Source organism: Aphis gossypii, chromosome 3 (assembly GCF_020184175.1).
Source record: "Aphis gossypii isolate Hap1 chromosome 3, ASM2018417v2, whole genome shotgun sequence".
Classification (NCBI taxonomy): Eukaryota; Metazoa; Arthropoda; class Insecta; order Hemiptera; family Aphididae; genus Aphis; species Aphis gossypii.
In genome coordinates this window covers 48,787,562-48,799,813 of record NC_065532.1, presented here as the reverse complement: position 1 = coordinate 48,799,813, position 12,252 = coordinate 48,787,562, and positions in this window count along the sequence as shown.

Below are 12,252 nucleotides of genomic sequence, written 5' to 3'. Positions count from 1 at the left end.
AGTGGAAGTTTTTCCTATACTTCGCGCGCGATCGCTGTGCTTCGACTGCCGGGGTCTGGACTGAGTTGGACAACAACTGTTTCGTGATCACGAATAAAACATATTTTATATTATTTCTATCGATTAATTTTCCAGAAAAACTCCCTAGCACGGGCGTGGCAAAAATGATAAAAAAAAAAAATTCCTTATACGATTTTCCCGTTAGGTGCGCATACTACTCGACGACCGCAAAATAAAGTAGTTCGCCGTAATATTTTCACCGAGTGTCATATTTTTATTTGTAAAACGTTTGGGGGGTTGTTTGTTTATACTCTGCGGAGTTTAAATTCAACGCGCGTTCAGCGTTTATATTATTATTATTATTATTATTATTATTTAAAACTCGTTTAGACAGAGTATAAAATTACGTTCCTTTGTCTCCGATATCGATTTTAAACGGTAATTCAAAAAGTCCGAACGCCGTCTCGCATTAATAAGTTTGTCGGAAACGTTCGTACTATTTTCTATTTGCTACCAAAAAGTACAAATAAATAAATAAAGGTACCCACGTTCAAATTGGCAGTAAACCGATCGGAATAACTAAAGAGTGTCAAATATTAGCATATATATATATATACCTACAGTTGGGTGTTTTAAAAACACGAATTTACATAGAGTTCGTGGGCGTTTGTGTGCAAAGGTGTATAAACCTCGAATGTCAGAAATGGCTTTAAAATGTACGATACAACGATATTTGATGATGACTAATAAAATATAAATAATGTTTTAAAGTTTAGTAACTTATTTTTTTGAAAGTTATTGAAGTTTTTATTGTTTAATGCTAAAAAAAAAAATAAGATAAAATAAAATATCTACATTTCAACTGTAGGTGTATGACGTACAATATTATATACTACCAGTTTTATGAATAAAAAATAATCATTGTACAAATATGAATAGCCCATTACACATTAGTCATACTAATTTATGATAATAATGTAATAAATGATCTTGTTACAAATTAAAAAACGTTATAATTTTACTTGTATTTTAGAATAGAAACTGCGAAAATTACGAGTAGAAATTCGTAGTACATTCAAATATCTTATGCAATATTTTTAAACTAATATAAATATTTTGAACATTTTTGAGCATAAAGAATAATATTTTTTTAGTATTAACAGTATTATAAAATCGTAAAATACAATTTTATGGAATTTTAAATGTTCATGTTATTGAATTTTGAATAATATAAATTTTCAATACCTACAATTCTTTATATATATTTAATGTTATCCTTAAGGGTAACATTGTTTTAAATATAGTAGTGCAGTTTAGTTAAGTTTGCGGAATTGAATAATAGAATTATCATCTGAGAACCGAATTTCAGATAATTACATTTCGGTGAAAACATGTATTTGGAAGTTTAAAAATAATACACTTTACCTCAATGATAAATTTAAAATAACATTTTAAAAGCACATAATAAAAATAATTATCATTTTAACACATTTTGTGCCTATTTTATTGAATATTCTAAATGATTTAGTTCAAGCTTTAGTTTAGTACATATTATTTTTAGTTCATTAATATCTAAATTATTGTTAAAAAGTATTGTGATAAACACAAGGACAGATAGGTTAAAAAATATTTAAAGCTTTATCAAGCCCTATTTCTGTATTTAACTAGTTATTAATTATTTATGCTCGTTTCTGTACTGATCGAAATTAATTATAAATCAACATATTATCTTCTAATTGCATATAATCTAAAAGAAAATAGTTAACACGATTTCGGTAGATAACACGTGATTTAAAAAATATTATTTTGAACGTAATGCAATTAAAATCATAATAAAATAAAAAACTTAAAAATGATTTTTAGTGGTGAAACTCAATATTATAATATAATATTTAATAGTTTAATTTATATTTTATAAATAATATGCACTTCGTTAATAACTGTAAAATAATCATATTAACATTCATTTTTTTTTTTTTTTTTTTTTTTTATCACCCTTAGGGTATTTGTGTAGTTAACACATTTTTTAATTAGTATTTCCATACCTCGCATTTTAATCTTCCCAGAAAATCGGGTTTACGATTTCTTTATTTAATAAAGTTATAAATCTCATTAATGTTCGATTTAGTTGCAACTTTCAATACTTGATAAAACGTTTACATGCTCCGGGGCATTAACCACAGACTTTCGATTTGACTTCAAGGCTTAACAATTCGTAGTATTATATTCTTGATACAACGAATGCAAATGTTTTGTCGTAACGACATTTACACTATGTATCCACACAAACCATTTAGACGTTCTATTCAAATACTATATCATATTTTGATGCATATTATTACTATTATTATAACTACTATTTGTTAAGTTTTCAACATTGATTGTTGTTTGCTTACATTTGGTTAAAATTAAATACAAGTTTTAAGTTCATACGTACAAAACCTAATGACTATGTTTACTGTTTCTACAACATTGTTGTCTTGTGTTTATTTTGTGCATAACGTATAAATGTATTTTCTGCCATTTTCATTTATTATTGTTTTTTTTTTTTTTATTGTAAGTAAATAGAAAAACATGTTCTTTATTTTTTTCATGCCACAGTCAACGTGTTAAATTATGAGTTTTCTATTTATATCACATAATGTTAATGATTATGTACAGATAAGATAGGAGTAATGAGTTATATGAGTGTATTCTATATCAACTCAGGTAGTTATTACTTCCTCTAGTCTTGTAATGTCAGGAAATAACCATTTTTTAGTATTGTGTTATAAACATTTTATTTTTTTTTTTTTTTTTTATCTGCGTAAACATTATTAATTGTACGTTGTTATTTCCAGTTTTTATTATTTGATATTTTGATAAAGCTTTACTGTAGATGATTAATATATTATTGTTTGTAATTATTTATACGATTTTTCATCTTGTTTTTTTTTAATTAGTTTGCTATTTATATTATCTATAATGAACTATTTTATTGTAAATATATTTAAAATATATTTTGCTTGATAAAATTACGATTTTACTTCTATCAGTTTTTTTTTTAATTTCTACAACTATAAAGTTATAATTTTTTTTTTTTCAACTATACTATATTATATATATAATATGTGTATTTGTGATTATTTTTTTTTTCTGATTGAATTTTGTTTGAGAGCTATATTTTTCTTTCATACTGTGTATGGATTGTGTCCTGTGGCTGCAAACAAACCGGATATTTTATTCATTCAAAAACTGAAGTACTGTGGTCCCCATTGGCGCCATCGAGGGGCGGCCAATTTAATTTACGCCCCACTAGACTTTTGTTTACACTGTAGGTATACCATCGAATGATCAAACAACTTTCGACAAAAATGAACTTGGGTCAACTTACTGCCGGGTGTAGAGTGTACACTGTATACAAAATCTAATTTTATAATATAATTAGAGCTAGTTGTCATCAAACGAATAATGCTCCCATATAATGTTGATAATCGTACGGTAATACTCAATTTGTTTTTTAAAAAGTAACTTTAAGTAAAAAAATGTTATCGAGAATATAACTAGTATAATATATCGTTATACAAATATAAGCAATAGCCAAAGGCAATCATTTATTAATAAATATTCAAATATATACGTGTGCGTATAAATGTTGATTTGAAAAAAAAATAACTATAATATAATAATTTTGATCTGAAGTAAATTGTGGGAGAAAAAAATATTTATACTTTACAGAATGGACTTGTAAGTTTAATTTAATTTATTAAAATATATAAATATTAATTGTTTAATCGATGTTATCATAATTCGTTAAATAATATGATAGGTATAAGAATAACCATAGAAAAGTCGCTCATTGCTGTCAATCACCACTATTCATATTACATATTATTATATTATTATGATTGAACAAATGATTTTGATTAGTAACACAAGATTATAGATTTTTTTTTCTTATAATTAATTTGAATAATAATTTTAAAAATAATTATAAGTAGGTTTATTCTGTGTTGTATTTAAAATACAAAAGTTTGTTTTGATTTAATTTTATCGATCCAAATTTGAATTATGTATTGTTTTAATACTATTTTGTAATAATTTTACATCAAATTTAATTCATAATTTTTTGCGTTTATTTTTCAGAGCTCATTTTTCCTAATTTTATTTTTTCCTTAATTGATATTTGTAAATACCTTTTAGTTTTTAGCTTTTGTATAGATTCTATAATACTATAGCGTACGCATTATAACGCTCTCACTTTTTTGTACAATTCATCCTTATGTCATGTTCTAACCCTCACATTAATATTAACCCTTCATTAAAGTGTTCACACCACATTCATGACGCATGTCTTAAGTTGGTAACATTTGATTGACGTTTAAAATGTATGGCGTAATCTCATTTACATTTGTTAGCCACGATTTTCCACGATTATTTCAGATAAATTAATATTTTAAATATTTAATTTATCAACAAAATTTTATTCAATTTTCCTCGACTGTAATAGGTATCAAAATATATAAAGTTATTCAACATTGCCATAATATCAAAGTTTCAAATTGAGTTAATTATATATTATAACATATTTAACATTTTTAATCTATATTTGTTAAATTTTACTGAAAATCATATTAAATTTTGTGATGTGTCATCTTTATTTTGACTTCAAATGAGTGACAGTTTTAAATTTGTTATTTACTTCTTGAGTAGTTATGATTATTTCAATTGCACCTATACGTGTGAATAATTAAGTTGTGTCGATTAATATAAAACACATTCTATTTTTTCGATTTCGGTAATTTTATTCGCAAGCGATTAAAATATTCTATTACGAATCGGTGAAAAACATAGTTTTTGAATACATTAATGTACATGTTTTTTTGATAATATGAAAATATATGATTCAATTACATTCAAATGGATAATCGAAAATAATGAAAATCAATAAAAGCGTACACTATAATATTTACTGGTTTACAGGGTACAGATATTATGCAACAGAAATTTTTAAACAAATCATAGGAACAACAAGTGTTCTTCATACCATCGAAGAAACCGTAAGATAAAAATGTCCATTGAATATGTGTAATGTATTATATAATATAATAATATATATTGTTAAAAATAATTGTATTATTACTATTATGTAACCTGTCTACTTATGGGGTGCTTATGGGTTACCTACGTTTAATGAATCCAGTAGTAGATCGTTCATCTAAAAGCAAATCGTGCGCGTTAATTCAAACTATTCGGACGAGGATGCTTTCTCGAATACTATTGAAAGATCTCGGCAACGAGCCAATGTTTCGATGCCAAGCTATTACGGGGAAAACAAATTTTATGTATATTTCGTTTTTGTTCAGTACTTACGCATGTTTTTAAACAAATCCCGGCCAATGAATTTCGATCCAATCGTTGTCGTAAAATAGCATAATTGCCCAGATAACAACCATATAATTAAACACGTAAATATTCGACGAAAGCAACTCATCATTACTCGATTATTTTTATTTATGTGAAATGTGCTCTTGATTTAAACACAGAAATAAGATAAAATTATAGATAGTTTATTATATAAAAATTGTTTTTTTTCTTTGCTTAATACTATAGATAAAAATAACCAAACTAAATATACCATAAAATTAATTTAAGTTTGATAAAACTCGATATAACACACATGATTTTGATTCAATAATGTTTAAAACGTAGTTACATATTGTATGCAATTACAATAATTATTGTTTTTATTTACAATTGTAACTATGTTTAGATTGCATGGTTCTGGTTAAAAACTAAAAAAAAAAATTGAAACTCGTTATACCTAAGTACATGAAAAACACAAAAAGTTTTTTGAAAATGTTGTAATATTTAAATAATTATATTTATAGTACCTATTATATTTTTACCATCGATTTTGACACTAAAACTCTGTTATAATAATACCTATTTAATCGACGAAATGTGTAAATCAAGTGATCGTACAAAAAGTAGTTAAGTCACCGGAGCCCATTAATAGTGAAAATGAAAGAAATGCCAGTCACAATACACATCGCTGTACACAACAGAACGATTAAATCGATCTAGATGCCGGTCGCGCGTCGTAGACGCGTAATTCGCCTAAAAGTCGTTAGACTGTCTTGATATTTTATTCTATCGATATATCGTTTTGTATGTGAAATGTTTATAATATGCGCGAACAAGAAACCGTTTCTTCGGCGAATACGCGTTTCGCTTATATAGTGACAAATGACGTACAAAAAGCAATAAGATCCAATTCCAAAAAAATAAATCTACTACGACGAAACGTTATACGGACTCGTGTCCGTGGACAAATAAACGAAAACCGTCCGGATGGGAAACAACTGTTAATACATGTCATGGTATGTGTGTGTGCAAGTCGCGATTCGATTAAATATATTCGGAACGAAATACCACAACGCAGTCCCGCGGTTCTCTGGCGGCGTGGCAGCGACCACCAAGCCACATTACAATAATATATATATATATGTGTAGGTGCGTGCAACTGTTTGTCGTTAGTATTATTATACCTCGGTAGTATACTTAGTCGCTGGTTCTTTTTTGAGAACTCCGTGGTCTAGGGTCGGCAAGCCCGCGCCGTTTATTCAAACGAGGTCGACCCGACGTACGCTACCGCCTAACAACCCGTAAGTGTACCTATACAGCTAAACTTTAGGCCTGCGACCTGACCTTTGAACGAAATTTTTCCACCCGCCTGTTGATTACGGTACAGCACAATAATCTGTACGTCAAGCGTTATAGAGGTATATACGGGCGAGCGCACAACAATATATGTATACATCACGCCGCGGTTACGCGCCGTGCAGAGGATCCAAGTCTCAGGAGCCAAATCAAACGCCGGCACGAATAACACAGTACCACTATTTAGGTTTGGGTAGTTATACCTGTAGACCGGTGCCGTAAATTTTTATATCGTATTGTTTGCAAGTTCGCTCGCTGGAGGCGTCGTCGCAGAGTCGTCGTAAAACGAGTCCGACGTACGTATGGGCAAGACGGTTCTATATAATATTATAGAGGCCCTTTTATATTGCATTCTCTCTCTGTCCCTCTCTCTCGTCGGCCTTCCCCGAATGCTTGTATGTATATAGAAGCGCAACACAACGCGACTGATGGAAAACAATTTCACATCAACCCGACTCGCTAAACCATAAATTTGATTGTTCGGCTCTCTTCGAATACGCCGTGTGCTCCGCGTATAGTACGACATACCTATACGCCCCCTCCGCAGCTTCGTCCCGACCGCGTCACAGGTAATTCGATTTCGGCTAGTATTATTGCCACGATACGGAAATAACGTCGTTATACGCTCGCCATCGTAGACGTTATATTTACGCGTAAGGAACGAATAATACTGTCGTACACACACACACACACACATACGTGCAGGAATATAATACGTTATATATAGAGCGATATATATAATATATATTTATTTATACCGTATAGCGTGCACACGTTTCGTTCGACTTCATCTTATTAGTCCACGACACCGCGTAAATATGTAGCTAATGAATTTAGCGACATTTTATTTTTCTTCTTCTCTTCGAAATCGTTTGTTCGCGTGTTGAACGAATATTGGTCCGCGCTGGTACCCGCGTCCGTGACATTCTTGTAACCCAAATTCGCCGAGGACGTCTTCCTGTCGCAGGACGACGCGCAATCGCTGTTGACGTCGTCGTATAGCCATCTACCTGTTTCATAATATCAACGGATCTCTGTAACCGTGTGTTCAATGCGTCGAGTTTGACTGGACTGCACGAGAAACAAATTAGCAATGTCTGTACCGTAAAAATCCCAAGACTGCGGAAAAGCTTATTTCTGTGTAAAAAAATGTTGCACATCCGTTAAATTCGCCCTAGTTATGTATTTTTGGATTTCAGACTGTCAAAATAATGGTCATAAACCGTAAATACTGTAATCAACTAATAACTAAATTATATCATAATATATTAACTAAAGGCTTCCAAAAAGTGAGTATATCCGTAGATACACGAGTAAGCTATTTTTGTTCAGTTTTTAAAATAATCAACAAATGTGATGTTTTGAAAACATTTTTAAATTAAATTTTTTTTTTTTTTGAATTGATGTAGTTTTTAAATTGTTGTACGAAAAAAATTATTTAATACAACAGCTTTTAAATTATTAAGTATTATTAGCGTTTTAGAGTACTTAAATATAACTATTATTACTAGGTATATTGTGGATTAAACAATTTTCCTGGCTTTTAGTTCATCAGATTTCAAAAAAAAACCGCATATTTTTGTCATCTCGTCACGAAAATAATTTACACGTATAAAATATTTTTAGAATTGCACTTCAATTACATACAAATTGCATAAATAATAAAAATACTACATTTTTTTTATATTAAAAAAAAAACACTTTTATAACTGACATAATATCGATAAATCACAGTGTTAAAAAAAGTGGTAAATACAATAAATATTAACCAATACATATTTTATTGTACACTAAAATATGTTGTGCAGTACTTATTTAATGTAATAACAACGTATATATTGTAAAATTATAAATTAATCGATGTGAGACATTGATATTTGACACTAACAATTATTAGTGGTGACTTGTTTCATTCGTTTTCGTCTTGTTTATCTGTAGTTATGAACTCATTATAAACAAAAAGCGTACTTACGTTACTAAGAAAAGAATAGTGTACTGCTAGGTTTTAAGAAGTTTATACAATGGACAGTACTGGACACTCGTTTCGATTAAAAATATAAGAAAATGTTACAAACAAAAAACGTATAAGACGTTTACATAATATGATTTAATAACTATCAATTGTATTTTTTCCGTTTCCATTTGTTCGTATCTCAAAATATATAAGTAGCTTTAAATAAATATGTTTATTTGTTTTAGCTCTTTTTGTTATAATTTACGGCCTACTCGATCGAGGCAGAGTTTTAAAAATACAAACGAATATTAACACAATAAATATGTATGTTTTCAAAACGAATATATTCAGCTGCAATGGTATTTATTTATTTTTAAATCGATAGGACGTGGTTTTTAGTTTACAAACTTAAATTACTTTTTTTTTAGTTAAACGGAACGTTCAAGCATAGCATTTATATTTGCACACATACACAATATACATATTACATAATATAATACGTCTACGATACATTTATTTAATGTACAGTTTCTTCTAACATCAAAAGATATGGTTTTTCGAACTTTGAGATAAAATGAAAACTTTAAACTGGAATATGTCTGCGGTTATATTACATAATGTTATGTATTTATTTAACTCACTTAATATTGTAAAAAATATGTGATTTTTGAATTGAGTTTGTTCTATGGTGCTATTATCGTTATTTAATTACTTTTATGTACATTTAAATATTATGCTTGTGTATTCTATGATGACTGATTTTCATTAAAAAATAAAATAATGTAAACTATTTTATTTCAGAAAAACCACATTGATATGTGTGTTGGAAATATTTTCCACGTGAATTATTTTGTAAATTTTTTAACGAAATTCTAGGTATTACAGAAAATTATGTAAAATTATTTTGAATAATTTAAATTGTATATGATTCACCAAGTTAGAACAAAATTTGAATTATAGCACATAGTCAAAAATTGAGGTACCTCAGACAGAATAGTGAGTCTTATAATGATTATTTCAATATTGTAAACGTGAAATTGTATTCTTTGTTGTACGGCCAAAGACGTAGCTCAAAACGTTTAGATAATCGAATTATTGTTTTGTTTTTCAATTTTATATAAACTGTCGGAAAAATAAAAAAAAATTATATTTATATTTAATTCGTACAGGTCAGGTTTCCCGTCAATAATATTTATGATTTCATTGACATTCGTATATAGGGATGAAGTCAGAAGAATAACGAATAAGCCACCAACACCGCTATATAAATCGTAATACATCGTTCTTTTTTATTTAAGTTTTTATTTCTGATCGTAGCGATCAATCCGAAATAACAACGATAAATTAACAAAGTACAGCATTTCGTTGTAAGGATTGGATTTGGAACGAAAACCATAGATTCGTAGAACGTTATTAAAATATCGTGAACGATACACGTTAGATATCTAATTTAAATTAACTATTCGCATTTTCGTTTAAACAAACATTCAGCAAACAATACGTAGTGTATAGCTCAATTCGTGTTCAAACCCCGAAATACAGTTGATATTTCAAATAGCGTTGGTATTTATTTTAACGTTTAATCATAACGGTGTATTGGATAACGTGTTATAATAATAATAATTTTGTATCTCATTCAGCGAAATATAACTATACTATGACATCACAACGATATTGATATTAATTTTAAATTATCAGAAATACTACTTATTTTTGGATGAAAAAAATAATTACATATCAAAATAATCTCTCACACAATAACAGTGTAAACATAGTTATGTCCGAAATTATTTCAAAGTGTAAAATACGTTATCGATCACGGTGGATGCTGCTCTTTTCGAAATATTATAAATATAACTAATACCTTATACTGAGAACTCTAGGATACCGATTTTATCGATTAAAATCGAGTTCAACACTTGTGGCTGTACTTGTAAAACAATCCGATACCAAGGAATATTATATTAATTCATTTGGAATACGCGAATTCGAATTTTACGTTTATGAGTATATACAGGTAACATTTATAATATCAAAAATATATTTATTATACAGTACGTTTTACGGACAGGCTTTAGATTTACAAAAATTATAAAATGGTATGTCATAACATAACCCAGAAAATTAAGTGTTTGTTGTATAATAAATATTTGTGTTTGGTTGTTGTATACAACATTCGTTGAATAAACTAAATAACTATCAACGGTGTGTTTAAAAACGGTAAAAATTAAAAACTTTATTCGCAACCGCCCTTAAATATTTTATGTACATAAATCGTACTTCTGTTCAGTGAATATTAATTTAATTATAAATTCATAAAATGTATTTTTTTGCGATATTAATTAAAACGTTACGATATAACTTATAAGTTATAAGTAAGCAACTGTGCTCCAGTTGAACACTTGTATACGTAATACGGTTCGGCTAACAACTTAATTTTTATAATATAAAACATAATTTTTTCATAAAAGTTTTTCCTATAATTTTCTTTAGGTGTCGCATATTTCATAAGATTTATTCACAATTTGTTTTAAAGTTACATATTCAGTGAAAAATACACAATTAATTCCAGACAAGGTTAGTGTAATATAAATTATAAAGAATAATAATTATTATTGACTCTCCTCGTCATACTAGAATATTATTGTGAACACTATTATGTCGAGTATTTTAAAAATAGTATTCCTATTGCTCGGATAATTGAGAATGCACTGTAATGTTATTCGTTATAAATCAATAAAAAAAAATATTAAAATATGTAATTTCGCTTTGACTACCTATTAAATAGTTGCAATATTCTCATTCAATTCCCTTTATCCCATAATTATTTATTTTTTTTTACATTTAGACTGGTATAATTTTATTTTCATCACAATAGCCACACATAACATTTTTTTTCTACTCACAAACCTATTATAAAATCTTTTTTTTTTTTTATTTATTTGACATAAACAATCTATACAGTTTTGCACAGTAAGTTTATATGATGAAAGTAATTAAAATACATGAAAGTTCTGAATTAAGCAGCCACCCATTAGTGACTATTCACTAATGATTATAAAATCTAAATTATTTATTAAAAAATATGTAGTTTTTACTTTGTTTTTAACTGCAGTTGTGAGGTTATGAAAAAATGGCTAATAATGTGAAAATAATATAATGAACATGATACATTTTTTGAATTAATGTAGTCGTTTAAAAAAAAAAAATTAGTAAATATAAATATATAAAATTAACATCAAATTGTTATATGGAAATCAATTCTTTTGTATTTTTAATGATATAATTTTTAATAAAATAAAATTCAAAATTACATTGACCTGTAAATACTTTTTTTTAGTTTTATGGGCGATGTTTTGATTTTAACTGTAATAACTTTTTTACATTAAATAATGTTAATAATTCAGATTATTTGTATACTTTTTCAGATGAATTTTACAAGCTTTTCTGATTTTAATGGTGTGTCTACGTCAAACTTTCAGTAAAGTTCCTTTTTATATAGATATATTAAACAAAGTGAAAACTGTTTTTTATGTTTATACCGTATATATTATAAAATATCCAAATTCAGAAAAAAAGTATTTTTTTATTTATTT